This window comes from Nelumbo nucifera, chromosome 1, assembly GCF_055504915.1.
Source record: "Nelumbo nucifera cultivar China Antique chromosome 1, China Antique-T2T, whole genome shotgun sequence".
In the NCBI taxonomy this organism is placed as follows: Eukaryota; Viridiplantae; Streptophyta; class Magnoliopsida; order Proteales; family Nelumbonaceae; genus Nelumbo; species Nelumbo nucifera.
Window position 1 is genome coordinate 205218880 of NC_142649.1, and position 6220 is coordinate 205225099.

Consider the following 6220-nt stretch of genomic DNA (forward strand, 5'->3'; position numbering starts at 1 on the left):
AGATGTATATTCATTAACACTATGGGAACCCTGCGCACACCATTGGTAAGATTTAAACATGTACTGTTCGTAATCTGGGGGTAAAATCTACCTCCTATAAGCTGTTTCACCCCTTCCTTCTCTGATCCGGGTTTCTCTCAAGCGTTCCCACCAAACAAATGCGCCTCCCTTTAATCGGAAAGCTACCAATTTTACCCTTCATTCCTTTGGTATCTCCATGTACTCAAAGAAACGATCGACTTTTGTGATCCAATCTAGAAGTCCCTCTATGCCAAGATCTCCACTAAAAGTAGGAATATCTACATTGAGTTTAAATTCATCATTATTCCTACGGGGAATGAAATTACCTTAGTTGTGCCAATTTTTGCCGTTTCTGTTGTTGCCGGGAAGAACTGGAGCGCCATCGAATTCTAACTCATCATCACTGTCGTCGTCAAGAACTGGACGTCGGAACGCAGCGTTGACGGGTTGCCTGTCGTGGTCGTTTCCTTCAATGGGATGTGGATTTTCTCGGTTCCGTGGAACAACCTCCCGTAACAAGGTTCGCAGTTGTTCATCCATCTCTGCCAAGTGCTGTTCGATGTTACGTGTGGCCGTGTGTTGTTCTTCGATTGCTCTCCAAATAGTTGGGAACCCCTGATCTCCGTCACGGGGTGGGTTGCGACTGCTACCGTCTGGGTTGGCCATCTGACTAGGCGAATTCCTTGCTCTGATACCACCTGACGCAGCATGGAAGCAATAAACTAGGCTGGCTATGCAAGCACCGCGCGAACCAAGTTTCTAGAGAAACAAGAAAGAGAGAAAATCTTTAGAGGAGAGAGAAAAGGTGACGAAAATTGAAGAGTAAATCTGAAGTGTCTATTAACTTGGAAAAAACAATATTTATATTACATCTGGAAATTATAGAATAAATAGGAAAGAACAACTAAGATGGATATCAAAACATCTAATCTGGATAGGATCGTATTCTTCTTGATCTTGGTCTTGATAGGATCGAACTCTTTGGCTGGATCTCCATCGTCTGATCTTCTTGGATGAATCTTGGAAGTCTTGGATTATCTTGATCTCTGGAATTCTTGATTATCTTGAATTCTTGAATTCTTGATGGATCTTGAATTCTTGAATTCTTGATGGATCTTGAATTTTTGAATTCTTGAATTCTTGATGGATCTTGAATTCTTGAATTCTTGGTTATCTTGAATTATCTCTAGCCCTTATCCTTATCCTATGAGCTGCCGCCCCTAAGGTGACGTGGACCTTGTGATGGGCCTCTATCACTACCTTTTTGCTTCTTCATGCTGTGAAGGACCTCCTGAGTGATTATTGTGTTGTCAGTTATATTTCATCCTGGAGTGAAGGAACTTTGGAATGGGGAAATCAATTTGGGGAGGATCAATTTCAGATGATTACAAATGACCTTTGCTACAATCTTGTAGAGAACATTGCTTAAGCCAATGGGTCTAAAATCTTTTGCACTTTCAACTGTATCAGTCTTTGGGATCAAGCAAATATAAGTGGACTTCCCTTGTTTGATGTCCTCTGGATTTCTGAAAATATGTTGTACCCAATCTCTGATGTCATTGCTCACAACTAACCATTGATGTTGTAAGATGCCTGCATGCATTTCATCAGGCCTTGGCGATTTCACTACAATTCTCTTGAACACTACAATTTTCTTGAACATATGAATTTGGCTATGATGCTAGCAAAAAAGCATTAACATGTTTTCTGAAAGCTAAAACTCCATGTACATATACCATGGTTTTGAAAACCGGATCAGACCAGGTGGATTGACCCAGAACCAATCATGAGTCTAGGTCTAGTTTTGGACCCCAAAACCGTCTGACCTGGGTTTGGACCATACAATTGGATCGTTTGACTTGAGAATTGGTGGCCAAATTGGTCTTGTTTCTAGTCTGGCTTTGAAAACCATATAGTATACAACCTGGTTGGATGCCCATTCTTTTAGAGCGTATGTAGAGTTTTTGCTTTAAGGGGATCCTGTCTCCAGTATCAACAAATCCAATCTAATATCTAGATTTGTGGTAGAGTTAGGGATTTTCTTTTTCTTTTCTTTTTTTTTTCCAGGGAGGAGGTTATATAACATTTTTTTTTGTCTTATGGTAATGAAAAAATCATGATAAGCTAAACTATTAAAAAATAATCTCACAAATAATTTTCTAATATCTTGATTCATTATTTATTTAGAGTATAAAAAAGACAAGAAGTTTGACATGAATATATACATAAGAAAGAAATCAAAATAATTAAACATCTTTTAATAAATGATTTGGTGAAGATGGGAAAAGAAAAGGCCTAAGGGAGAGAAAGATAGTTAGACACTAGTATGGTGTTGGGCAATGATAAGAGGCTAAAACCAGAAATTAGTGCCTTCCGCAAGTAGTGATGATAAGCTTTGAATCACCTTCAATAACAATATACCATGAAAATTGAGGGCAACATTATGAGCTTCCTAAGCAACCCAAGCTTCAGCAAGATTAATGGACACAAAACTAATAGAATATGCTCTCACATCCAAGACCCTGCCAATATGGTTCCTAGCTATGCAAGCAATTGAACAAAAGCCATTATGTCCACATGAGACATCAAAATCAATCTTTATAGCAATGTTCAAAGGACCGAATTGGGCATTGACTCGGAAAAGAAAGAGGTTTATAGGTCAGAGGCTCAATTGGGGTCGAACCATAATGATGTAATATTAATATATATTGATACATATATATTCAAAATATATAATTATATTCTGTTATAATATATTTTTATTTTGTTTTATATTATAGTGTAATGTAATATAATATATAATATATAATATATTATATATATATATATATTATAATATGCACAATTATATGATATAATTATGTATATAATAATATTAATTATATTCATAGATTCAAAATATACAGTTATATTCTTCTATAACATATATTTTTATTATGGTTTCAATTTTTTATATTACAAAATTAATATTTGAAGCAAAAAAACATGTTAGCAAAAATAGTGGGGCAAGACTCATTTGGAACCTTGGGAACACATAGATCTTGAAAAATTATCTAAAATAAATAAAAAAAAAGATCACCCAATCAGGTCACTGGTTTTCCGGTTCAACCATCCAGGTCACCAGTTTTGGTTGCTTTTTTGTCCAATGCAGATTTGGGGGTATGGCTAAACCATCTAGGGGCCGATCACGATTCAATTGGTCCAACTGGCTGGTTTCCTTCGATTTTCTAAACACTGCTTTATAGTACCCTCATGGGGACATTTCCATAGGATAGTCTGCCATGCCTTCTCATTGCTATATTTTGAATCGGCCTCCCTACCATGCAAGAATACATATCCATAAAAAATTTTGAGCTTTTTCAAGTAGGATAGGAGGGGGCATCAAACAATTATTGAAAATTTTTTCATTTCTATTTTTTCAATTGTACCACGGAATAACCACCATTTTTTCCTTGATAAGCATATCACCACTTGCTTTAATCCCAATAGAAATTCTACTCCACCAGTCACGGATTGAGATATCAACTTCATTTATTTTTTATTTTTTATTTTTATTTTTGCCGCAAGATACCCTTTTCATTTTGGCCTCCCCTTGTTAGGACCAATAGTTCTCCAAACCTGATTAACAGGTCGTCTCCCATACTTTATATATTATGGTGTTAAAATGTGTATTCGCATACTCTTGCTAAGAGTAGATTTAGGCTGGACTATAAATACTCACAGACATGAGTATTTTATCCATAGACAATAACGTGGATCAAAGGTGGTGGTCTCTATATACCAATTTAACTAGGAATTGATATATATATATATATATATATATATATATATATATATGGTATAATATCTTTTATATATTGTGGTATGATATTTTATTAAATGTATATAGTAAGTAAGTATTAACTGCATGATATACGGTATTTAGATTTAACTTTTATCACTGCAACGAAACTAAGACAAATATATATGATATAATATTTTTTAATAAGGTATAATATCTTATATATATGGTTGTATGTATGTATACAGCATGATATATTAATATATAAACAATAAGTTTTTATATATTTTTCTGTAATTTTGATTATAAAATGAAATTATAATTCTAACTTTAAAAATATAACTTTCATCCCTAGCTTAATCCTTCACGTACAGTCGGGAATTGCTCAATCCATTCATTCCAATTTTGCATATATATATATATATGTTTTTTTTTCCTTGGAACAAAAAAGGGAAAATGGAAAATTAAAAAATTAACGTCGAGGCAATATTATCCTGTTTCAGTATTTTAATTTTTAAACTTTTATTTAGTAATTGCTTGACCTAAATGGGGACGTCAGATTTTTCCGTCTCCACCTATAGAATTAATGGGACACCTGGTCCTGGGTATTGGTATTTACTACTACTCAATCTCGACTTCTACTTTTGGCCTCACTGAGCTATTTTAGTGTACTGATCATATTAGAAAATGAAAGAGAAATTATTCCATCAGCTGCCAATCAGTCTCAAGGTCGTCTTGAGACGATGATCAGACCACTCAACCAAAAAACCAGATCAGCTGTTGTTTTGGATTTAAAACAAACGGTTGAGACGGTGATCGCAGCTGATGCAAACTCGGGTGAGAGGAGTGAGTGCATGCAGAGTGCCCGATCGAGTAAGAAGAATTGATTAATTAATTAAGTGCCGGTTTTTCCGTCAATAACAAGATTGAGTTAGGATTGGGGCCTTTTGAGAATTAATAAATAGGGCCATGAAGGAAGAAACGAGGCACAGAAGAAGAGATTTGAGATTTCAGTCTTGGCATCGGAAAAGATGAGGCGTTCCATTTCTTTGTTCTCCTTGGCCATCTCTCTGCTCATTCTTTCTCAAGTTGCAGTTGGGGAAGATGTTGTAGCGGAAACCTGTAAGAAGGTAGCGGCCAAAGAGCCGAGCATGAGCTACGACTTCTGCGTGGCATCCCTCGAAGCAGACCCCAAGAGCCGAACGGCGGACCTGCCGGGACTCGGCGTCATCTCCATGCAGTTGATGATATCCAATGCGACCAACGTGAATGAATACATAAAGCAGCTCTTGAGCGATGGGAAACTGGAGAATATGACTCGGCAGGCCTTAGAGGATTGCTCGAGTCTGTACTCGGATTCCATCTCTTCTATGAAGGATGCCATCAATGACTTCAAGTCGAAGGATTACAACGGAGCCAATATAAAGATCAGTGCGGCCATGGAAGCACCCACGACGTGTGGAGAAGGTCTTTCGCAGGGGAAAGCCAACGAGTCTGGTTTGACGGAGCGGAACGATGCTTTCTACAAACTGGCTGGAATTGCTCTTGTAATAACCACCCTGTTTAATTGATCAATGAACTTCATTTTAAAATTTTAATGGTTAATGGTTGTTGGTAATGGCAAAAAGTGCTTATTTCAAATAGAATAGCATTTTTTTTTAAAATCTAATCCTACGCCTGAATCCGCATAGGGGCTGTCCTTTTTTTTTCTTTTCTTTTAGTGATAGTAGGAATTGAACCCTCATCCCTGTTGAAACAAACCAGCTAATTAAGGTACCAGCTGAGTTGATAAATGGGGTAGTTTAGGTATTTTGAAAATTAATCGCCAGCTAAGATGGGCCAAAAATGTAATATATAATTGCTATGGGGCGTTCTTTTCTTGAATTTTGAGAAAGGGAGATCTGATCCATGGGATTTTAGTTTCTATTGATCCAGAATCCCATGCTCTATTGAATGAAGGGGTTTTTTGCCCTTCAACGAGCATTTAATTGATTGTGTAATGGTACTTTCGTTTTTTAATGGATGCAATAGAATTGAGGTTGTCTGGTTGGCGATTTACTAACCTCCTTCCAGACCACTTCTGGTAAGCACACGGTTAAAGTATTAACCCCTGTCCCTTAAACTCCTGGCTGTCAATGGATTCTAATTAAAATCTTATACTCAACTTGACAATTCAATCGGATTAAAATCTGAGTCAGATTTATAATATAGCATAATAGTGCATTTATACAGATATTGCATACAATTATACAAAGAGTATAACTAATAAATTTAAGTATTATTTAATTAGTACTATTGACATTTCTACTTGCAATCTTTTAAGTTGGGCAATAAAAATTTTATTAGAATATATATTTTTTCTACTACAAATGCTTTGAGTTATCAATACACTATATATTTAGTAACATCAAATTTGGC

General features: G+C 36.0%; 1 pseudogene; it reads left to right on the forward strand.

The window, feature by feature from the left end:
• The first annotated feature begins 4833 nt into the window (after positions 1-4833).
• On the forward strand, positions 4834-5373 carry LOC104609903 (putative invertase inhibitor pseudogene; annotated as a pseudogene).
• Positions 5374-6220: the final 847 nt, after the last annotated feature.